The 26,061-nt window shown below is 34.4% G+C and overlaps 1 protein-coding gene and 1 pseudogene across 1 annotated transcript in view; both read right to left on the bottom strand.

The window, feature by feature from the left end:
- Mmp16 (matrix metallopeptidase 16) overlaps positions 1 to 26,061 on the bottom strand; it is a 237,477-nt gene that overhangs the window by 179,636 nt on the left and 31,780 nt on the right. The gene's annotated exons all lie outside the window — the stretch shown is intronic.
- On the bottom strand, positions 18,047 to 18,145 carry LOC122102498 (annotated as a pseudogene).

Raw genomic sequence — 26,061 nt, 5'->3', positions numbered from 1 at the left:
GATGTTCACAGAGATCCCAGTACATGCTTTCTTTAAACAATAATATTCTCATGAATGAAAGCAGATTTTGGGTGGGAACTGCCTGTCCAACGAAATAGCATCTTTCTATTTTTCCCACTAAGGTCAAACTTTCTTGTTTTGATTGCTTCTCTGAGGTTCTAATGACAATGAAACACACAGATTCACTGTTGGGTCAGCTGTAGTAGAGACACAAAGTTGGTCTTTAAAGATTTTCCAAAAACTGCTGTATTCAAGTCTCTCATTTAGTGATTCAGACTAATCTTGAGATGGCAAAACATCTAGAAAGTTCATCCATTGAACTAGTTACTAGTTCTAGCTTACAGAAATTTTGCTTCCACTTAATTACCATCTTAAATGTTATTTTCAGATAAATCCTTTATAAATATTTCTGCTAATGTTATTTATTACTTATCCAATACAAAAGTCTTATTTAGGGATAGTGTAAGAGAACCAGCACTTTAAGGCCAGAAAGCTCTAGATGTTCACTATTGTAAGTCAAGATACTTCACATAAGGACATGTAAAACTTAGGTTATACAACTAAACAACCTAAGGTAGGAATGCAGATCTATTAGTTTGTCAGACAAGTGAAAATTTTTACTATGTTATTATGTTACAGAAGAGAGAGAAAATCTAGAACTATACTTTGTTTTAGTCCCTAACTGAAGATTTCTTAAAGCACCTGAAAACCTATTTGTCTTTTAAAACACAAGAACTTGGCAAGTCTTACTTGAATTTAGCATTGATCGATCCATAGAAAATTTTCTTCCCAGCACATGAATAGCTTTTTATGGAAACATGTTCAATCAACCAATTGTCAATGCTTTCTTTTAGTAGGAAAAAAATGTTCTGGATGTCAAAGTCAATAGTCTTTGGAATATGTCTCTGGTATGTATATGAAAATAATATATTGTCAATGAAAGAAAACCATTTCTTAGCTTTAACTTTGGTGATATATGGTATCAGAGGTAAGTTTTAAATAAACATGAATTATGTGAACATCCACTGTAACCAACAGCTGCTCGGGCTTCTGCTTTCTGCTTTTGTTTTGTCTTTTGCCAGATGTGGGGCTTGAATTCCTGGAACTAAGAGCTACGTCCCTGAGCATTTGTTGTTCAAGGCTAGCTTGAGCGACAGCTCCACTTCCAGATTTTTGAGGCTAATTGGAGATAAGTGTCTTGCAGACTTTTTCTGCCTGAGCTGGTTTCAAACTGCAGTCCTCAAATCTCAGCCTCCTGAGTAGCTAGGATTGCAGGCATGAGTCACCAACATTTCCTGCTTTTTTGTTTGTTCTTGGAAAAACTTTCAAAGTTTAGGGCCTTCAAACATTTTTTGGATTCACTTATATCTACCAAAACAAGACCAGGGCTTTTTGCTGAATAAAGCTATGGCTGCTACTTGTCTTAAGTCCCTTCTCTTCTGATCTAGATGAATTTGATATTAAGCACCAAGTTATACTCAGAGAAGAGAAACTGAATGTACATTTCATAACTAATTGTTGTAGCTATTTCTGAAAAGATATACCACTCTATATGTGTTTATATACATATATACATGCAAATATACCTCACATACACAAATGCACACATATGCATACATGTATTTATATATGTATATCTAACTTTTTTTCACCTGTCTTTATTTCCTCTCCTCTGCCATTCCATCCCTCCATAATTACCCCATAAAACACACACATACACACACACACACACACACACACACACACACACACACACACACACACACACACACACATTATCTTCACAGTAAAAACTGCAACATGAAACTGGTTTATAACCTCAGTGGTTCACAAAAACAATTCAAACATCTACAATTAACTAGGAATTTCTTGATAGCAATGTTGTCAAATGATAAAGTCAAAATGTTACTGATGTTTTCTCTTTATATTGGAACCTACTTAAGGAATTCTACACAAATTATCTGCATGTGTTCAAAAAAAGAACTGTAGATCATTATAATTCTATAATTTTTGTTCTGATTTCAGTAAAAAGCATCATTGCTCTCCTTACAGTCACATCAATATCCAGCTGCTGATGTTTCAAATTCAGTAATTTCAGTTTCTTGAAATATTATACTGTCACTTTGCATCTTTTTATCAGCTTGTATTCTAACACTTAATAAGGCTGAATGTGTCTTAGCTTCACTTTATGCAGCCATTCCACTCATAGGAAGATTTAATCACTAAGAAACTAGTATTTACTCAACAAAATCATGAGACAGTATTTGCTCTCAGGAAACCAGCTGTGTATACATAATAGTAAATATAGCTGGACAATGAATTCCAGAAACCTGTATAACACAGAGAAAAGTAGAAGGAAGCATTATCTTCTAGCAACTGGGAAAATATGCTAGTTGTCCTAAACATTGAAATATGTATAAATAGAGCTAATGAAGAAATAAAACACAGTACAATATATATGTTATAATTATTTGGACCCTCCTTGGCATATTTCATACATATAACAAATACTACATTTTCCTAGGTAGATCGATACTCTCTAAAAAGATCTAGCATTTATTGGCTGAAGAATTTTTAACAGTGAATCTCATTCCACTTTTAGCTCTAATTTATTGCTATAAATTCTGTTATATAAGTTACTGCTGTTTATTGACACACTGCATGTATTCAGAAGTGGTAAAACTTATGAATTGAATATTTGTTAATCTAACAAAATGAAGAAATATGTAATTATTTACAGAGAGTTCTCCCTGTGGAATACATTGATTATATCCTATTAAGGTCAACTCAAGGAGAAATAAGGGCTGGAAATGGAGCTCACTGATAGAACTAGCACATTACATGGATAAGGTACCTGATTTAATCTTTAGAATTGCACACACACAAAAAGAAAAATACTACCAATTTTTGTTTAAGAAGTTTATGGTTAAATAGGGTACATTAGAGTCAGGTTGGTTACTTCTCAATTCTGAAAGAAAAATGCTTTCTAGAAAAGAAAAACAAAGAGGATAGGAAAATAGTGAGGAAGAGTTAAACATGAAAATGACTTCTAGCTCCCTGAAGCTACTACAAATGAAAGCTCACCATCCTCTCTTTTCTAACTGCTTTGCCCAGCTGTCTATATTCATAATTCTTGGGGGTTAATAAAACGTCTTCTCTTACATGCCTTCAAGAAGAAAGAAGATTAAAACACCTAGTTTTGCAGTCAGTGGCTTATATTTAAGACCAGTAGTTAAAATAGGCTTTCAATTTCATAACCTCTGAATCAGTAACCAAACTGAATTTCCAGTGAGTCTGCTGGAAGGAATACTAATTCCTGTCTAACATGTCAGATCTCTCCCTGACTTGAAAAAAAAAAATCACCCTGCCTAATCCCTTGTTCTCCTTCCAAATCTTTCCATACCCTTTTGTTTTAAAACACAGGAAACCACTCAAACAAAGGCTACATAAAGCTTGATAGAACAAAATATGCCCTTTAATTTTTCATGTGATTTCCACACTGTCCAATGCATAGTAAGAGATGGATAATATTCACAATAACTGGGAACACAGGTCACCTATATGCCAAAAAAGCGTATTTTTTCAGATCTGGGAAAAATGAATCATCTTATTATTTTTTCTATCTCTGATTTAGAAATGTCAGTCTTCGAGACTGAATCTAAGGCTTCAAGCATATTAGCCAAGTACTCTATCACTTGAGGCAACCCCTACCTGTCAGTTCTTTTTATGGTAGAATAGTTGGAATGCTACAGGAAGAAAACAGTAGCAAATTATCACTGTTGGAAACTAAATAAAATATTTGGATTAGTTCTATCTGAAATACAGAAGTTGCTTAGTAATAATTTAGATATGCCATCACTCCTTTACAAAAAAAAATAATAAATCCTAAAAGTCCCAAGAACCTATAAGGAGGCTCTGAGAAATCAAGTCTAAGTTCCTTCCCTCCTTCCTTCCTTCCTTCCTTCCTTCTTCTTGCCTGCTGCCTGCTTCCTGCCTTCCTTTTCCCTCTTTCACCATCATCAATTCCACATAATATATGAAAATAAAAATCTGCTTTCTCAAAATGGTGTCTTGCCCTAAAACTGAACTATCATTTGAACTCTCTAATTCCAAGTTGAGGATATTTAAGGAGATATGGACAAACGTTTTCTATGCATTTGTCTGGAAACTTTTATCCAAGACAAAAATTATAACTATTTTTGTACCATGGATAAAACCCAGGTCTTTCATGTTAGGTGGGGGCTGGAGTTAAATTTACAATCCTCCTCTGTCCACTTCTCTAGAAGCAAAGACAGAGTATGCCACAACTCTCAGGTAAAAGTTACAGCTTTGGGCTAAAGCTTCAAAAGTAGAAATACTCAATAAAAATGTCTCAAAAAGCAGTACAGTATAAATATTAAGGCAAAAACTCATATGGTATTAAAATGGAAGAACACAAATGAATATGATAATGGTGAGGATTTAGTGCATGCAAGTTAAAGCCCATTACGTTACTGTTTGCTTAATGTGAAGTGGCTTGATATCACATTAAGAAAAAGAGCAATAGTGTTTTTAGAGAATCAATTTGAAGTGTAGGAAGGAAAGGAAATAGAAAAAAAAGAGGAGTAAGGAGTTAATCAAAGAAGGGAAGGAGGGAAAGAGAGAGAAAAGGAGGGAAGGAGAGGGGAAGAAGGAAAGAAGGAAGGAAAAAAGGAAAGATGGGAGAGAAATGTTTCCAATTATTGAAACTTAATATGTTAAACATGGAAATGTAACTCTACACATAAAACTATTGATTATTTTTTAAGACTATGTCAAGGAGAAATATATGACATCTATCATTTCTATCATTTTGCCAAAATATATTTCTTATCTGTATTGAAGTATACAAAATACTTCCCTCATTAAACATCAATTTTCTTTTTTTTTTTTTTGGGTCCAGTCGTGGGGCCTGACCTCTGGGCCTGGGCGCTGTCCCTCAGCTCTTCAGCTCAAGGCTAGCGCTCTACCACTTGAGCCACAGCGCCACTTCCGGCTTTTTTCTTTTTGCTTATGTGGTGCTGAGGAATCGAACCCAGGGCCTCAGGCATGCAAGGCAAGCGCTCTACCACTGAGCCACCTTCCCAGCCCAAACATCAATTTTCTTAACCGTATAAAAATAACATAAAGAGCTGGGCAATGGTAGCTCACGTCTATAATCCTAGCTACTCAGGAGGCTGAAATCTGAGGATCACGTTCAAAGACAGCCCAGGCAGGAATGTCCGTGAAACTCTTATCTCCAATAAACCACCAGAATACCAGAAGTGGCGCTGTAGCTCAACTGGTAGAACAGTAGCCTTGAGCTAAAGGGCTGAAGGACAGAGCTCAGGCCCAGAGTTCAAGCCCCATCCAGAGCTCAAGCCCCATGATCAACAAAAAAAGATAATAATAATAATAACATAAAGAATGTAAAAAAGACTTATTTTCTTGGCACTGAAGACAATTATCTTTCTTCACCTATAGTTTATGTTTATTTTTCTGCTGTATAGATTCAATTTTTAAAATTCTCTGATAGGTTACTAAAATAAGCTTCATTTTCAACAACTCTAACTGATCATTCGTGATACTATTAGAAACATAATGTGATCGCTTGGTACTGTACTGTACTGTACTAAAAAAAAAAAGACTGGTAAATGAAACCTGGAAGACATAGCTCTTCCACTCCCAACAACATAGAAAGTCAACTAATCAAGGTCAAAACTCGCTTAGGAAAAGAAGCTCAACCAATGATAATCAGATGAAACTTGGCAACTAGAGTATATATTAAAAATTAAGAAAAAGACATACATTAAAAATAAAAAAGATGAAAATTAAAATTATAAACGTAAGTCCAAGGCAGCAAAACCTTGATTTCCCATTAATAAACTCTTTACTGTTACTCAGTTACCAAACATTTTTAACAATTGAATATCAGACATAAATCTATACATACCTTAAGATGAATAAGTGTTTCCTATTTGGTGGAAATTGTTTTAATGTAAATGTGGCTTCTAATATACTAAATTAGGTAATTCTTATATATGGTAAGTCAACATTGTTAGCTTGGCTTTGCATTATACTTCTTTATCATCCTCATCCTCTGACTTCACATGTTTGTCTCATTACTCATTTAACAATTCCCAGTTTCTTTTAATATAGCCCTGCATTTCTTCATGAGGCATGTCAGTGGTTTTTCTCTACTAACTTGTCTTGATGAACGCATTTCCAAAGTTCTCCATCATTCTCTAGAAAGCCTTTAAGATCATAAAGAAATTAGTACCATAATTTCTTTCAGCCTGAATTATCACTTTCTGGTTTAAATCTGTCTACTGAAGCAATAAACAATGGTATTATTTCAGAAATCATGTATGATTTCCAGTACTATATTCTGGTCATATTTAAGATCTACATAAATTTCTGGTCAAATATGATCACATATCAAGCAGTTATAAATTGACTAATATCCTGGTGGAGACGTGGAAGCAACATGGTAGCATTGACTAGCAAAATATAACATTAACACTTTCATTTTCATGGAACCCAAACTGAGGATGGCCTAGGTACATTGTTTATTACGAACAGCACTATAAGTTCTTGACCATCTTTCACAGTTTTTTTCAGTCTGATGTAATAGCATTCCGTAAATGACTGTAATGTCTATTTTCTGATTATGTTGCCAGGACACAGATTTTATGGTATTGGTTTCGAGAGTGCGAGTGCCTTTGGTTTTATACTCGGCTTGATCATAGTCCTTAGATGTGTTGCTACACAGGTACGAAAGATCATCCATTCAACCATGGCCTTTCTTCACCTATTATCAACTCCAACTGGGAACTTTTTTTCAGTGTAATTATGAATAAACACTTACTTCAAATGGTAACCTTTCTCCTTAATCAACTTCAGGTCACCTAGGAAATGTGAAAAAGCCTCTCTCTAAGCCTCTCCTGTAATTCGTATAAATTTTAAACCAAACTTTTCCCTGAGGCTATGTAACAATCCTCACTAGCAATGAATAACACATGGGATTCTGGATACTGTAAAAAATATATATAGATTTAACACTTTATAGAGTAATAAGCTCTGTCATTCCAAGCACATTTTCTGTTCATGACTTTTACCTATGAGTTTATTGCCTTCTCCATCATAACTATTCACACTTATCTTGCATTGTGGCCAAATATTTTAGTCTCAAGCAAGACAAAAAAACTGCATGAATTTCTCCTTCATTATTTTACAACTGGACAGAGAGAAAATTCATTCTTCCAGTAGATCTTGCCAATCATAATATCTGATTTTTTTCCCTTTCAAAATTGATTTGAAGAATTTTATCATTTGCTGTAAAGGAAACACTATGGCTTCTCTTCAGCAAATCTGAAGTGGCAGCATTATGACTCTTGCTCTAGGATGATTATTAAGTAAAATAAAGCTTCAGCAAATTTACACACTGTAATAGTGTGATGGTAGCTTTAGTAACCCAATAGACTACACAATGTGGTTAGGTTGGACAAAGTGTAATTCATGTCTTAGGCATAACTCAGTGTGGGATGGCCAAGTTTCATAATGCTATTCAAAATGATGTATAGTGCATTATGATTTTTTTATTTCTTTTATTAGAGAGACATTCATTTTATTTTTGGTAAGTTTTTATTGTGAAAATACTGTATAGAGAGGTTATAATTACATGAGCAAGGTAATAAGTACATTTCTTATCAAGCATTGTTGCCTCCTTTGTTTTTCCCCTACCATCCCTGCCCTCCCATCTCTACAACTACTCCCCTATCCTCTACCCCCCCTCCCGCCCCACCCCTGCCAACATTGTAAAGTTCTTTTTTTTTTCATCCTATCATTTTGTACATCTCATTGTTGCAATGGGTCCACCTGTATCCCTATTTAAACAATTTGTTTTTTTCCCTTCCCCTCCACAAATTATACCAACATCAAATACAGTAAAAACAGGAGTTATACCGTGGGGGAGGGACATACAAAGCAACAAAGAAATATCTTACAAATATGTTAGAAACAATAGCAAGAAAGAAAAACCATTTGATTCCTTATCTTGGGGTTCATTTGGCCTAACATCATTTGTTAGGAAAGGGAAAGACTTGGAAAAAATTATATTAAGTGAAGTAAGCCAGGCCCAAAGAAACAAAGGTCCTGTATTTTCTCTTATTTGCAATAACTAGTATGTGTCTGAGACAAGCAGAAAAGGACAGATAAGTTGATGTTAGATTTTTTTTTATTTCTAAACTTTCATTTAACTTTTTTTTTTCTGTTGCTGATCATGGGCATCATAAACCTTAAAAGTCAAAAGTGTAGATAATAGGAGTCTATTATAAAGTAAGATTCAAGAGTAATTCAATAGAGGTTACTAAGGGATTATGTGTGTAAGATCTAAAGAATGAACTGATTATGGCAAAGGATCGTGTCTCTCACTTGTTTCAGAGACTATCATGGGCCATTCATCAATGGTATCATACTTGACAGCAAAATAACATTCGATCAGCAGTTACTCCAAGCCAATATTACACTATCACTGAATAAATTAAATTATAATGCATACTCAAGACTCACTGCAGCAGTGAGATGTACACTACTGCAAGAATAGGCTAAGCACAAGAAATACATATGATATACAAATATTAATGCATAATAACATTTGTTGGAATATGACTATTTGAAATGCTGTCATGCATTTTAAAGTTATCTTTAAATACTTGTACAAAGGAGTTGTCATTTAACAAAGCAGTTTATGAATGCAATGCATTTTCACCCTCCGCCTTGACCCATCCCTTCCTGTACTTTTCTTCATTTTGTAGAATATATAATGGAGTCTTGAGTCATGCATTTTTATAAAATAAGGTGCATAGAGGCTTAAGAAAGAGAAGAAAAACTATGTCCACATTTTATTAAGGCAAAGAAAGTTAAGAATATCTAAAAGTACTTCCTTGCTGAAGGTTTCTTTTAATTTAATATGATTTTCAACACTTTTCAAGAGTTTGGCCTAGTAGTCTAGGCTTGCCTACTGATCCTACATTTCATAAAACACTAATGTGTTTTTTTCTGTAAGTTCAGCAGAAAGAGAGATAAGACTACCCACTCTTGTGACGTTTTGCATTCACTAGGGGGAAAAAGTACACAGTTTGAGGCTCTGAAGACCTGCTTACTACTGGACAGAATCTGAACTCTCATGTTTGTTCTTAGCAATTTAGTGACAGTTACATAGACTACTGGCTGTTTCTTTTTTGGTGTGCATGTGTTTCTTTGGGGTTTTCAGGCATTATAAACTCTTCTTCACCTTAGAATTTTACTTTTCGGATAATTTGTAATTCTGTACTTTCTAAATTAAATTCAGAATTGTTGATATACTGGTATCTTTGACACCAAACCTCCATATAAATTACAGTTGGAGAAAATCAATTATGAGAGCCAACATTCTCTCCTCTATATAAAACAATGTAATTTTTCCAATCCCTACAAATACATTAAAAAATCATATAACAAAAGGTTGCAATTATTTCTTTAAATTCAATTTCCATTTCCTTTTCAACACTGAAATATATTGAGTTCAATTTTCCAAAGATACTTGCTCTCTTAATGTATCATAGTATACATAAATTCTTCTGGAAAGTTACTTAAAGAGAGCCATAATTATGGAGAAATCTCTCTCTTGCTCTCTTTCTCTGTCTCTCTGCCACTGTCTCTGTTTCTCTGTATCTGTCTCTCTCTTTGTGTCTTTGTCTTTGTCTTTGTCTGTCTGTCTGTCTGTCTGTCTGTCTCTCTCTCTCTCTCTCTCTCTCTCTCTCTCTGATCTCTACATGGAAAAAAAAATTCTATCCAGCCCACACATTAGTTTTCAAGAGCAAACATATCAAAGTATTTCACAGTACTTAGCATTTGATATCGAGTTGTCAGTAGTGTTGGCTCCTTTTGGGAGCTCTGAAGAAAGAATTTGTGTTAAACATCTCTCCTTAGTTGCCTGTGACCTCTTCTTTCTCCACAATGCATATTGTGTGTGTGTGTGTGTGTGTGTGTGTGTGTTGTGTCCTTGGACTTGAACTCAGGGACTGTGCACTATCTCTGAGTTATGCTCATCTAACAATCACTTCAACAACAGCTGTACATCTGTCTTTTTTTTTTTTTTGGTGATTAACTGGAGCTAAGAGTCTCAATGACTTTTCTGCCCAGTCTGACTTCAAACCATGACTCTCAGATCTCAGCCTCCTAAGCAGCTAGGATTATAGGCTTGAGCAACCAGCACCCATCTCGCAATACATACTTTATGTCCAAGATTCTCTTTTATTTAAGGATAACAGGCATATTGGGTTACAGTATCCAATGACTTCATTTTAATGTGATTTCCACTATAGATACTTAATGCCCTTATAAGCTCACACAGTAAGGTACTAGAATTAAACATGAATTTGGCAAGGTCAAAATTGAACTCATAACACTACTTATTCCATATCCTTTGCTGAAAGCAGAATCCTTTGCGGTGGAAAAATTCAGAAATTAGTTAATATTTCTCATAATTCAGTCTCACCAGTTCTCAGATGAAGTACTCAAGCTGACAAACTCAGGGTAGAATTCACTATTTCTAGGTTCAGAAAAAGAAGGAGTCCACACAAGACCAATAGTTGAATAGAGACGTGATATCCATCATGATCTCTCTCTCTTTATTCTTTCTGGATTTTGCATTCAGGGCTGCAAGCGTTCTAGGTACTACTAAAGCCAGAAAAAAAGAAGCTTTCAGAATTTAATGGTAAATTACTGACAGTCCTTATCATAAGGAGCTCTAGTTTAATGGAAGAAAAAGTCCATTTCTTGAATAACCATAGTGATATTGCTGAGCTCTGAGAATCATGGTTCAAAGTCAGCCTGGGAAGGAAAGTTCAGCCCAAAAGGAAAGTCCTTGAGACTCTTATCTCCAATAAACTACTCAGAAAAAAGTAGTATTGTGGCTCAAGTAGTAGAGCACTAGTCTTGAACATAGAGAGGCTCAGGAACACAGCCTAGGTCCTGAGTTCAAGCCTCAGGACCAGCCAAAATGAAAAAGAAAGAGAAAAGAAAATTTGTGACTATTTATACAGATGTTGATAAGTTAAAGAAGTTGTTATTGTACAATTGATACTTTATGAAGAAAATATCCTATAATTATATTTCTGCAGTAGTTTGAATAGTTTGAAAATCTTATAAGATATAAGAAAGTAGGATCTCTTTCCAAATAACTGCTTCTAAATTCCTTAAGAATATAATATTTAACCAATCCATGAGTATAGGATGACATAAATTTTGTAAGCAGAACCAAATTTTGAATGCAGAACCCAAAAACTCCCAGATAACATTACTATAACTTTTGGTGGAGCTTTCTCAAAAAGGTGAAAGCAAATGTATGCCGATAACCAGAGCATTCAGGAGACAAAGAATTGAAAAATGAATGACTTGGGAATCAGGAGAATCCTGAACTTTCCACAAAAACTTGCTCGATGTGCAGGACCTTCATCCTTCACTTCTTAAAAATGTCTTAACTTATGTAAAATGAATGCCTGCTCTGTGTGTATGACTCAGTGGTGTACCACTGGCAATCTCCAGCGTTGTGTAACTCTAACATCTCTATCATTGCATAACTGTAACACCATGAGCATTTCTGCTTCCCTAAATGCTAATGGTGACACTCTTAATACAAGAACACACCCCCGACACTGCAAATTCCTTTCTAGACATGTAGACTATCACTACCATTAGTTAGAACTCATAAGCCAAATAAATTCTGAATTTTTCTCCAGGCCTCTGATTGTGCCATCTATGTCTATTATATACATTAGGAATATCCTTTATAAATTAGTGAGTATGCTGTTCTTTGACATATTATACACTCAGTTGGAAAAAGTTATCCACTTTTTCTTTTTATTATATCAGTGTCATCTATAGTTTTGAACATTGCCTCGTATGCTTGACAACTTGTGAAGAACCAGCCCTGGCATCTTACCAATGGCTTTTATACAGCACTGTTTCTCTACATATCTGCTACTCCTGTTTCCCCAAGTTCCCTACTACTGTGGTAAAATAAATAGTTCTCAACTCTGAGGTAATTTTCCAAAAGTCTATCTTCACTTCTTTAAGAGATTATCTATTTAGTAGCTTAAAGATGCATAAAAAGGGGCTGGGAAGGTGGCTCAGTGGTAAAGTGCTTGCCTTGCATGTATGAGGCCCTGGGTTCGATTCCTGAGCACCACATCAGCAAAAAGAAAAAAAGCCGGAAATGACTATGTGGTTCAAGTGGTAGAGCGCTAGCCTTGAGCTAAAGAGCTGAGGGACAGCGCCCAGGCCCAGAGTTCAGGACCCATGACCAGACCCCCCCCCCCAAAAAAAAAAGAAACATAAAAAGAAATATGGCTACTCAAGACATGGTCAGTTTTTTAATGGGAGTACTTAGAGCATGGAAAAAAAAGAACAGTACATTCCTTTTATAACCAATTTTACCATTTAGATTTCAGCCATGCTTAATCAGTAGCCATTACCTGCAAATAGCTATTACGTGACTCCAGAAAAACCTTAAACTTTATGTATTTTCTTAGAGAAAGTGCTCAGATTAGTTGAGAACCTAAGAACCATTCTATAGTACAACCTAAGTGAGGGAAGATTACTGAGAATTAATATGTATACAATAGGAAAAGGCTTATGTGATGAACATTAATTTATGAGATACTTGTGAGCAATTGAAATGTTGATCATTCCTATATTTTCTTCTTGGACACTCTCTAAAGAATACTAATAGCTTTCATTCCTTCTTATATAGCATGACCTATTCAGAGTGAGGGCGAAGATTTCTATAGTATAAATAATTTTTAAAAACTTTTAAAAACTCATTCGAAGGCCATCCATTTTTAATTCACAGCTGACAGAAATGAGTAGACTCAGGTTAATAACTTACCCAAGATACCACTGGAAGTGGCAGTCAAAATTTAAGTCAAAGTTTTTTCCATTTCAGACTTTAAGCAAGCAATTTTCTACATTCAAGCCTCTTGATTTCTCTGTGCCTCCTACAGTAGCTGAGTCTCTTAACATCAGCTTCTTCCTTATGCTACCTCTTCACATAAGATTGAGGTGTGCTAGGCTAAAAATCACAAAAGCCAGGCTTTAAAAAAAATGTCTTTGCAGTTCTAGGGTTTGAACTGAGCGACCTTGTTTGCTAGAGCAGGACACTACCACTTGAATCATTCTCCAGCCTTGCTTTTTGTTGGTTATTTTGGAGATGGAGTCTATTAAGTTTTTTTGCCTGGACTATTTCAAAATTCTGTATTTCAGACCTCAACTTCCTAAATAGTTAATGTTATAGCTGTGACCATTGATGTTCAGTTTGACTTAATTTTTAAATAGCCAATCCTTAGCATAACACAAAGGTCATAAAAGGCACTATTAAATAAAAAATGCACACCGGATACATATGAAAGAATGTTTTTTTCAGTTACTTGTGTTGTTTCTTCTCTGTATAAAAAAAAATAAATAAAAATTAGTAAAATTACTAAATACATAGTTATTCCTAAACACTGGCAAAAAACCAGAAGGAAATGTCAGATGCAGTTGCCATAATGAACTTGTTATAAGCTCTTATAGGAAGAGCTTGGCATATCAGGTAAGGCAAGCACAGTGAAACCATTGCCAAAGTTCTTTTTATCTATGTTAGGGATGAGAATAAAAAAGAACTCGGATGAAAACCATCTTTATTCAGAAATATTTTTTAAAAAATAGCATGATCCAAGAAAGCAAGTAAACAGCATGGGACAAGAGTCAGTGTTTTTTTTTTGGAAAGCAACAATCCACTATTACTATTAGAATAACCAGTGTCTCAATCAGTCCTCCCACACCAACGACTGATGAACAAAGGTGGAAACTCCAGCAACTTCTTGGATCATGGTATATCTTTGTGGCACCCACATTCCATTGGACTGATGTCTACTAAAATTTTTTTTATTGTGAAAATACTGTACAGAGGGTTGACAATTACATGGGCAAGATAATGAGTACATTTCTTATCAAGCATTGTAGCCTCCTCCTTTGTTTCCCCTTCCTATCCCTTCCAATCTTCATCCCCCCCTCCCCACCCAATCCTCGCCGCTCCCCCTCCCCCCCACCAAAGTTGTAAAGTTCGTTTTCGACATAACATCTTGTACATCACATTGTTGCAATGCATCCACTTGTATCCCTATTTAAACAATTTGTTTTTTCCCTTCCCCTCCACAAATTATAACGACATCAAATACAGTGAAAGCAGGGGTTATATTGTGGGGGAGGGACATACAAAGCAACAAAGAAATAATCTTATAAATATGTTAGAAACAATCGCATGAAAGAAAAAAAAACATATTTGAATACATATCGTAGGGTTCATTTCCCTAACATCACCTTATGTGACCTTTTCTGCTTGACTCAGACATATACTAGATATTGCAAATAAAGGAGATTTATTTTAAATAGAATAGTTTTGAGGCTAAATTTCAAAGAAAATGTGTATATAAAGTAAGGTATTCATTTTAAAAGTTATTCTCTTGAAATTAGTATGTTCACTGACATATATACAGTAGAAAACTAAAGACCAAAACCAAGTCATAGTGAAAAAAAAGTTTTTTTTAATGAATTTGGGAAATGTTATAGTTTCATTTTCAATTTCCTACAAAACTCACTGGATTACTTTTGAGAATATCATGGAGGACAGAGAAGGATAAATGGGTATCAAGCACATGAATTTGAGTATGCAACTATTGTACTTCCCCTGTAATTTACATAGTATCTAAAATGCAATTATAAGAAGACAAAGAGAAATAATTGGGAAGTCAATGTATCATTTACAAAAAAAACTCAGAGAGAGAGCTCATGAAATGTTTACAATAACCTATTATGCACATTTTGTAAAGAAGGACACAGAATGCATAGAAGTCCTTTGTATCAGGCAAAGAAGATAAGAATTAGTAATGAATTAATATGAATGCTTGGACAGATGTATGAAAAGTCTTTACCAAAATGTAAGCATTCAAAGGCAAAATGTTTTCATTTCATTGGATGTCATAACAGTTATTACTGTCAAAATGTTTCCCTCTTATAAGTGAAATTTATTTGTAGCTTTCTAAGTTTTCTGTTTTCTTAATACCTATCCAACTTGATTAGTCTTTGATAACTAGTTACCTTCCCACGATCTCCTAGAAAGTATTTCACTGATTGAATTATAGTCCAAACAATTTGCAGAGAATCCAACTATTTGAAAAACTAGTTAGTGAGCACATTAACTTTATTTAACTCTATACATGTCCAGGACCTGGCAGAGATTTATGTAGGGGTAATAAATGAATGAGACAAAAGAAAAGGTAGGCTCACATGGGACTGGGAATGTGGCTTAGTGGTAGAATGTTTGCCTAGCTTGCATGAAGCCCTGGGTTCGAGTCCTCAGTACCACACACACAGAAAAGGCCAGGAGTGGTGCTGGGTTAGGTGGTACAATGCTAGCCTTGAGGAAAAAAAAACATAAAACATAAAAAAAGATAGGCTCACATGAGTTGGGCTTAAGCTATGGTTTCAATTCTCAAACAGACATATAATGAGGAAAAAAATATTCTGTAGGAGAAATATATCCATTTAATCTGATGAAAATGTAATAATTCCTGAATTCTAAAATTTATAGGAATCATGTAATTTATGAGAAACAATAGTGAACATTTTAATATGTTAAAGAATAATGATGAATCTATGCTATACTTTGTATTGTTTGTTTATTACTTGGATTATGAAACCAAATGTCAGAAATTCTTCTCTAAATTTGACTTTGAATAAGCTAACAATGATTCCTTCAGACATGTACGAAAGACATCACAATATAATTAATTTTAAAGAAGAGCTTATGAGCTACACTTCTGACACTAGCATGCATGCATTTGAATCTCAGCAAAAGTTGACTTTCAATATTTCATATATATGATTTTAGATTTTATATAATATTACATGCACCGTAGTTAACATAGACAATGTCTTCATAGTCTCAGTTTAAAAACATGATCTGTACAAATTGGGGTGGATTGGAAAGGGTGGGAAAGTGGGAGAAAATGAGGGGGGGGGTAACAATTTTGACAAGAAATGTATTCACTACCTTACTAATGAAACTGTAACCCCTTTGTATATCACCTGACAATAAAATTAAAATCTCTGGGACTGAAGACAGCATAGATATTATAAATCAAGTAAAAAATTTTTTAAATATATTATCTTAAAAGTAAAGTGTTAAAAGGAACAGCCACATTATAAACACAAGAAAACTGGATGAAACAGGAAGTTAAACATGTAAAGTGTGTATCATGTATGCACGTATCTGTTAAATCATAGTTGTATAATTGGACTTTAGGACCAGAAGAGACAAATCTTGAATTCTGGTTTAACAACCTACCAACTAAGAATATTCATCTCACAAAATGCTCTGTGAAAATTAAATGAAGTTAGTATACATAAAGTTCATTACATAGTTCATGCCATTAATGTCACTAATATGCATGTACAAGTGAATGTGTGTAAAATTTAGTCATGTTAATGACATACTACTGGTATTTTTATCATCTTTGGAATGGTGATGTCATGTTAACAGTAGCATTATAATCACTAGAAGATCACCATCATCATCATCATCACCACAACCAATGTTATCATCCAATATCCCTACAAATATTCACTTGATTAAGAGACAACCCAGACTCTGAAATAGAAAATACTGGAAGATGCTAGTAATAAATCCTCTGAGCTGACCCATTTGGGGAACACTCCATTTCTCTCTGAATTAATCCTACACAGATGATATAACATACCTGCTTTCAGACAACAAGCACCATTATTCTCAATTCTAGCCAGAAATCAAATGAAAATATTCTTATCTATTTTGTTTCCATGATGAAGACTGAACACAGTGACATGTTAGACAAGCAATCTGCCACTAGATTATAACCCTTAAATCTTAACTTGAATAAATTAAATAAGCTAATGACCATATTTCTAAACATTAATTTTCTAATTGAAATCAGAGACCTTTTTTCAATGTTTTGTATATTTAAAGTGCCTTGTTTAAATTAGAAATATTTTTGTGATTCAAATTTAAAAATTCATATAAAATTTTGTTGAAAGTTTGCAAATAATAGAACTGTTAATAAACATCTTCAAATGCAATTGTAACCCTTTACAAATTATATCAGAAATACACTAGCCTATATATTGATTTTTTTTCAGGAAAATCTCTAGTTAAACAGAGCATTATCTCATATATATATATATATATACATATATATACAATATTTCATATCCTGTTGTAAAGGTGATATACAGAGGGGTTACAATTATGTAAGTCAGATAATGAATATATTTGTTTTTGAACAGTGTCACTCCCTCCCTCATTTTCTCCCAAATTTTCCCTCTCTTCCCCCCAAGTTGTGTAGTTCATTTCCAACATAGTATCTACTGAGTATCACTGCTGAGTTAGTTCACCCTTTATTCCCTTCCCCTCATCAAATCAGATAAACTTACATACAAGACAAAGAATATAGAAATCAAAAACAGCAAAAAAGAAAAGAGAAAAAAGAGGTCGGGGAGAAACACAAACAGTACAATAAAAATTTCTTGTTTCCGTTTCATGGAGGTCATTTCAAAAAGCATCTGTTTCTATGATCATATGTCCATAGCTATTGAGCCCTTGTGATCCTCACCTAAGAATATCCTCTTTTGTTCTCACTATGTGAATATTTAGAGTCCTGTTTAATACCATGTCCAGATTCATTTTTTTTATCTTTTTCTATCCAATGGGTTTACTTGTAGATAAAGAGGCAAATTCTAATAACTACAAATGAAGGAAACTATGCAACCTATGTTTCTTTGGGTCTCATTTACTTCACTTAATGTAAATTTTGTAGCATTCTTTGGGACTAGATTGGTCTCTGATTACTTTTCATTTCTGTGTTTATTACTTGCTCATCTCTACTGTCTCAGTTCACAGAGCTATTCAGTTTGTTGTGATGTTTCTGATATTCTAGCATGCTCATGCCTTTGAAAATACTGTGTGCACAGGGGCCATGCTAATCTTCTATGTATTGTTCCAATTTTAGTATATGTGATGCAATTATATTAAGTGAAGTAAGCTAGGCCCAAAGAAAAACACGTCCTATGGTTTCCCTTATCCGCAATAACTAGTATATGTTGGGGACAAGAAGAAAAGGTCAAAAGCTATGTACATCTGACCAGGTAAGATGATATTAAGCGAAATGAACCCCAAGATAGGGACACAAGTGGTTTTTTCTTTCTTGCTATTGTTTCTAATGTATTTATAAGATACCATGTGACTTTTTGTTGGTTTGTATGTTCCTCCACCATGGTATAACCCCTGTTTTCACTGTATTTGATGTTGGTATAATCTGGGGAGGGGAAGGGAAAAAACAAAATGTTTAAATAGTGATACACGTTGACCCATTGTAACAATGAGATGTAGAAGACACTGTTGAACAACGAACTTTACAATTTAGGCGGGAGGGGGGTGGGATGCAGGTGTTTAAAGGGGGAGAGGAGTGTAGTTGTGGAGGTGGGAGGGAAGGGATGGTAGGGGGGAAAACAAAGGAGAAGGCAACAATGCTTAAGAAGAAATGTACTCATTACCTTGCTCATGTAACTGTAATCCCTCTGTACAGTATTTTCACAATAAAAAACTAATTAGAAGAAAGTGTGCTTCTACTCTTTCTCCTCTTCACTTACCAAATAACTTGACTTTGAAGCTCTAAGTCCACAATTAGCTCCCTATGTGTTTTGCAAGCCTCCATTATGGACTTCTCCCCTAAACTGCAAGTATGAATATGCACCTGCCTTTGACATCAGATGATAAAAATTCCCTGAGCATAGAGATGCTATCTTACCTAAATTCATACCCCCAACAGCCAGTACTGTGTTTGGCACAAAGAAGGCAACAAAAATAAATGTATTAAAAACTATACAAAAAAACTGCTTAACTAAAACAATGAACAGTGCACGAGGTTACTTAACATATTCCAGCAGGTATACAGCCAAGTTTAAAAGCTTTAATAATTCCAAGTAATTACAGATTCATCAAGATATGTACTTGTGGAAAGAAATAGTAAATATTATTCATCTTGTCTCTTCTTGACAGAAGGAAATGTAAGTGTTAGATGCCCTGGTGCAAGGGGATCATGAATCATTAAAAAAGGAAAAGGAAACACTAAGGCCATCTTGGACTGAAAATAATTAATCACACAATACTACTACTAAGACTATCATTAAACAAACTTAAAAGACAAATCTAAACAATGTTACCAAAATATTCTTTGAATTTTCCTGAATATGACTAAAAAGCATATTTATGCATAATTACTAAATTCTCCAACACATTTGGACAAAAGATTAGTGTCATTCAGAAAGAGTGAAGTAGAATCAAGAAAAATCCAAAGACACTGTAGAAGGCAAAGGATTGTGAGACAGGCTGTATGGGGCTATTCAAATATCCAAAATAAATAGAAGCACAAATACTTATTTTTATGGTACTGTTTATGAAAAGCAATTGCAAGAATTAAACTTTTTTGTTATTCCTCCTCATCATTTTGTATCACTCTGATAAAAGATCAACAGAAACAGTACCTTATAAATTATAGAATTAGACAAACTTATCTGATGTATATATTTATACACATCGATGCTGAAGTAAATGCTTGGAATAAAAGTACTTATTAATATGAGGAGTAATAGAGACAAAGTAGTTATATATCTTAATATCTAAGACTAAGATAAATTACCTCTGAAGAGAGTGCTTACATATATAACTTTATAATATAGCTTTATAATTTGGTTTCAAGATACCTTCAATCATTTTCAGTCCTTATAGTATATTGTTTAATATTAATATAAAATCAATATATATAACTTTAAAAAAATCAGAGAAAAGCCAACACTATAAACACTGCCATTGTGTACATTTTAAAGCAAGACCTAACAATGTTATTTTTCTTAGGAAGGGTAGAAATTCATCTTTATGATAACTAGTAAACATGTAGGACAATTAGAAAAGATCAAAAGCTATGTACATCTGACCATAAAAGATGATGTTAAGCAAAATGAGCCCCAAGAAAGGGACACAATTTTTTTCTTGCTTGCTATTGTTTGTAACGTATTCATAATTTACCATGTGTTTTTTTGTTTCTCTGTTTGTTCCTCCCCCAACAGTATAACCCCTGTTTTCACTGTACTTGATGTTGGTGCCCTGCATCTTGTATATACACTTCTCTAATTCAGGGAGGGGAAGGGAAAAAACAAAATGCTTAAATAGGGATAGGGGTAGACCCATTGTAACAATGAGATGTACAAGACACTACGTTGCTGGGTCATAGGGGAGCTCTATGTCGAGTCTTTTGAGGAACCTCCATACTACTTTCCAAAGTGGTTGAACAAGTTTACATTACCACCAACAATGCAGTAGGGTTCCCTTCTGTCCCATTTGTTAGGAAATGGAAAGACTTGGAAAAAATTATATTAAGTGAAGTAAGCCAGGCCCAACATAGGCCCCATGGTTTCCCTTATTTGAAATAACTAATATGTCTAGACAAGCAGAAACTCTCAGATAAGTTGATGTTAAGGGAAATGATCCTCAAGATAAGGACTCAAGTGTTTTTTCTTTCTTGTGATTGTTTCTAACATATTTATAAGATGATTTCTTTGTTGCTTTGTATGTCCCTCCCCCACAGTATAACCCCTGTTTTCACTGTATTTGATGTTGGTATAATTTGTGGAGGGGAAGGGAAAAAACAAATTGTTTAAATAAGGATACAGGTGGACACATTGCAACAATGAGATGTACAAGATGTTATGTCAAAAATTAACTTTACAACTTTGGTGGGGGCGGGGGGGAGATGGGAAGGGTTGGGAAGGGGAAACAAAGGAGGAGACAACAATGCTTGAAAAGAAATGCACTCATTACCTTGCCCATGTAATTGCAACCCCTCTGTATGCTATTTTCACAATAAAAAAAAAAAAAGACACTATGCTGAAAACGAGCTTTACAACTTTGGGGTCAGGGGTAGTTGTGGAGGTGAGAGGGAAGGGATGGTAGGGGAAAAACAAAGGAGGAGGCAACAATGCTCAATAGGAAATGTACTTATTACCTTGCTCATGTAACTATAACCCCTCTTACAGTATTTTTACAATAAAAAATGTACAAAAAAAGATATGAATCTGATGTTCTCATGCCTAAGTTCCTTAAAATCAATTACTAGTCATATTTGTTCTTTGCAAATAATAGCATGTTGGTATCATTAATATTCTTGTTTTCTAGTTGTAGCTTTCAAATCCTTTTTTTGATACTCAAAATCAAATTCTAAGGCAAAAATACATTAGGTCTTTTAATATATTAAAGTAAGCAGTTACAGAATTGTAATTAAAAACAAGTGAAGTTTTAAATTTTCAGAAATAGACAGTGAGAATCAAGCCATAAAAAGTATCTTAAGAGCTGGGCACCACTGGCTTACATCTGTAATCCTAGATGAGATCTGAGAATTGCAGTTCAAAGCCAGCTCAGGCAGGAAAGTCCCTGGCACTCTTATCTCTAATTAAACACCAGAAAACCAGAAGTGGCACTGCAACTCAAACTGGACAGAGAACCTTGAGCAAAAGAGCCCAGGACAGCTTTTAAGCCCTGAGTTCAAGCCCTAAGACCAAAAGCAACACATATATCTTAAGAATGAACAATACCAGTTTATACCAACATTACAGTACACCTTACATATCCCTAAAAGTAAAAATAAGTGTGGTGTGTGTGTGTGGGTATGTATGGGTACTAGCACACATTGTAATATTCTCTTATATAATGTTTTCTGTTATATCTTTGCTCTCTAATGTTACTCATTTCCCTTGGGGATAATTCTACAGCCTTATAAAAGCTTAAAGAAGATATGAAAATAATTATCTGCTTTCTGCATTCAAATGCATTACTTTATATTTACGCAAATGATCAGCTTAGTCTCTCCAATTTTTTGAAGAAGTAAGTATGAAGAGGAGAACTATTTGTCTACTATTTTAAAGAAAATATTTTAAATTTCATTTAAATATGTAGTATTCACATTACTACTTCATCTACCCATTATGTCATGAAAATAAGTGATAAAAATTATTCCTCTTTATATGTTTTTATACCACTGAAGAGACATTGCTGCTCCTCATCTCTTAATGATAAGTAAGTAAAACCCTGAATGATTCCTTAACCAGTTACATTAGTTAAAGTAGTCAAATGTTATTCAGCCAAGGTTTACTTTGTCTATGTCTGTGACCATAAAAATGAATACTAAATAATGATTCAGTTGAATGTACAAATAACAAATGTTCAAAAGCAGTATTCTAACCTAACACAATTATTTTTATTCTTGGCTGAACACTTTTTACAAGTCCTTAATATTTTTACTACAAAAACTGGTTCCTGAAGCTCACTAGGTGATGGGTAGATTATAGTTCAAGAATAGCCTGAGCAGGAAAGTTTGTGAGAACTCTTCTCAACCCACAGCTTGGTTCTGTAGTGCATTCCTGTCATCCCAAAATACCTGAGAGGTTAGATTGGGAGTGCCTCAGTTCCAAGAGAGTCCAGGTAGAAAAGTCCATGAGACTCAGTCTCAATGGAGAAAAGCTGCATGTGGTGGCATGTACGTGTCATCCCAGCAATGACAGTAAGCTTAATGTAGGCAGATTGTGACTCAGGATACAAAGATGGGAAGTGAAACCAGATTGCCAAAACACATAGTAAAAACCAGACTAAAGGCAGAATGCCAAGTTAGCAAGCATGATATCCTGACTTCAAACCCCAGTATAGCAAAAATGAAAAAAAAAAGATTTTCACCATAAAAGATTTTCTTTATGAAATACCATTAAAGTTAGAAAGTCTTAATTAGACTATACAATACAAAAATGAATGAACTTTGCATATATACAATACATGTGATCTATTCTTAAACCATCAAAGAAGAACTAAAGATATTCTGCTTTTACATTTTGGTTTTTATTCTCAGTTTCAAAACATTTAGAATTCTGAATGCAAGAGAAAGTAGTAAAAAGCTCAGCAGCTCAATACTAATTACTTTGGATGTACCTCCCCTATATAATTTGTCACTATGATTATGTGTATTTTTTTAAAATCACTTTAATTAATATTCAAGTCAAGCTACTCAGATACAGTCTGAAGCCTCCAGATCCATAGCTATTAGGATAAAACTATTAGGATAAAGCTCAGTGAATCTTTAGGGAACTTTGTAATCAAGCTAATAACAGATGTCTTACAGAGGGTGGAGAGGAAGAAATGAGAAACAAAACATTTATCACCCTTTGCCTCTCCTCATCTGCTAGAGCTGGCATCTGCACATTTAATTCTAAAAATTAATGTCTATCTGGAATAGAAATATAACGCCTTTGTAAAACAAAAGAGTAAAATTATATTTCCTTAAATCTTACTAAGAAAGAGTATCTAAAGTTGGCTATACTTTAGATGATAAATCTGACATAGAAGGAAAGTATGGTATGTTACCAAACCTGCAACATGTTATATGAAAGAAATAATACCAAGAATAAACTTCAGCATATTTAGCTTTCAACTACAAGCCAAGCTCTACACACAAGAGCCATGAAGTCTCAGAAGGTTGTTTTTGTTTTGAGAAACCAAATAAGACCCCTTCTCTCATCTGTAGGATGTCCTATTGCAGCGCTGTTTTCTGTATGTAATTGAACAGTGTTCTCTGGTATTACTAATTACGTTGAATTCTTGAAAATTCTTCAGTATTTTCAATGAATAAGGATCTAATATCCTGCATATGCTCCTGAAATTCTATTTTTGTAAGCCAAAGTGACTCAACACATTTATAAGGCCAGAAAGTTTAATGCTGTCATCACGGATATCTTAAATTCACTCTTTCTCCTGATATCTTTCTTTTTTTTCTTTCAGATCATGGAATTCATTTCGATTAGCATCATTTTATATGAAACTATGTACATGGCTATTGGACTATTGTGATCCTCTTCTAGGATCTCTATTTCTTTAAGATATTACCAGTCCATTTGAAATTCCAATATGGAAGACAGCACTTCCCCAGAATCACCAGGCTTTCTTAAGTTGGGACAGGCTACATTCTTAACTTTAAAAATGTCTATTTATTCTTCTGGAAATTTCTATTTGAGTATCTCTTACCATGCCTCTCTAACTACCCAATACCTCCAAGCTGTTCTTTTTAGACCACAGTCAGGTTTAAATAACTAAAAATCCTAAGTATGTTGTTTTAAAGAAATATTGACAGTTCAACCAAAAGATAAAAACAATATTGAAAAATTCCAGTGTTTCCTATGTAAACAATGAGCTACAAAATGTAATAAGCCAAAAATTATAAAAATCCATTCAATTGAATTTGTGTGTTTTCCAAAGTAAATCATATTATAGACAAATAACATTAAATATCATCTTTTCTCCAATATATACACATTTCTTTTTTCCTCTTTCCTAAATTGCCTTGTCTGAAGCTTCCAGAACAATATTAAGTATAGGATAAACATGAAATTTGTGAAAAGATTTTCCCTGAATTAACTAAAAATATTTCTGCTAATTATTCTCAATGTTGGTAAATAAACAGGTTATTAAGGAGATAGAGAAATATTTGTATGCTGCTAAATTTTTGTTTTGTTGTTTACAAAAATAGGTATCCAAGACAAGCACTAGTGGCTCATGTCTGTAATCCTAGTTACTCAAGAGGCTGAGATCTGAGGATTGTAGTTCAAAAGTCTATAAGACCCTTTTCTTTAATAAACTGCCCATCAAAAAGCTGGAAATGGGGGTATGGATCAAGTGGTAGAGTGCCAACCTTGAACAAAAGCAGCTTAAGGACACCATGTAGGCCCTGAGTTCAAGAAATAGGAATTTGCACACACACATACACCGGGGGAAAAAAGATATCGAATTAATTTGTTAAAGTTTTTCAGCATTCTTTCAAAGAGCCAGAAGACTTTTTTCTATAATGAATTAATAGAATGTACAATATTAAGAATTTTCTTATCTTTAAACAACTTTCCCCCTCCTAGGTTGAGTTTTACTGGGTTATATCATTCTTTTAATGTATTATTTAATATAGTTTACTCAAAAATTTTACATGAAATTTTGTGTTAGCAATCATGACTGACTTTCCTCTTATGTCATGTTTTAAATAGCATGGCAAGAATAGGATTTTTTTTTTTACAAGAAAGCCTGCCGGGCGCTGGTGGCTCACGCCTGTAATCCTAGCTACTCAGGAGGCTGAGATCGGAGGATCGCGGGGTTCAAAGCCAGCCTGGGCAGGAGAGACTCCTATCTCCAATAAACCACCAGAAAACTGGAGGTGGCGCTGTAGCTCAAGTGGTAGAGCGCTCGCCTTGAGCTGAAGAGCTGAGGGACAGTGCCCAGGCCCAGAGTTCAAGCCCCACAACCGACAAAAAAAAAGAAAGCTTATTTTATCACCTTTAATTACTAAATCTTAATGTTTAGTAAAAAGTGTGCTATTCTCGGCCTGAGTTCTCTGACAATAGATTCTGGGTATGCTGAAGCAGATCATTTTAAAAACAATAAAACCCTCCTGTTCTTCAATGAGCTCAGAAGTTCCATTTAACTGTGAGACTTGTAAGATAAAGGAGATAAAAATATTATGCAAAAACTGCTGTACTTACCTTAATTTTTGTCCCTCCCTCCCTCCCTTCCTCCCACCTACCTGCGTTCCTTACTTCCTTCTCTCATTTCCTCCCTACATTAACACAATTACAAAGATAAATTTGTAACTGCAGTAGACATGTTTTGGGGTACAGGTGCTGAAGCTTACTGAGTTGTAGCATTGAGCAAGTCATGGAATCTCCCTCAGTCTCAGTTTCTTCATATGAATTAAAACAAGAGTTAAAGAAAAAATAAAGGTATCAGCAAGATTAAGTGGCTCAATGTAAACTAAATGCCTAGCACTATACAGATGCTTGTCAGTGTCCATCTCATTCCTCTGTCCCCGCACT

This window comes from Dipodomys spectabilis, unplaced genomic scaffold, assembly GCF_019054845.1.
Source record: "Dipodomys spectabilis isolate Male_0828 unplaced genomic scaffold, ASM1905484v1 ptg000783l, whole genome shotgun sequence".
Classification (NCBI taxonomy): domain Eukaryota; kingdom Metazoa; phylum Chordata; class Mammalia; order Rodentia; family Heteromyidae; genus Dipodomys; species Dipodomys spectabilis.
This window is presented reverse-complemented; position numbering and strand designations above follow the sequence as displayed.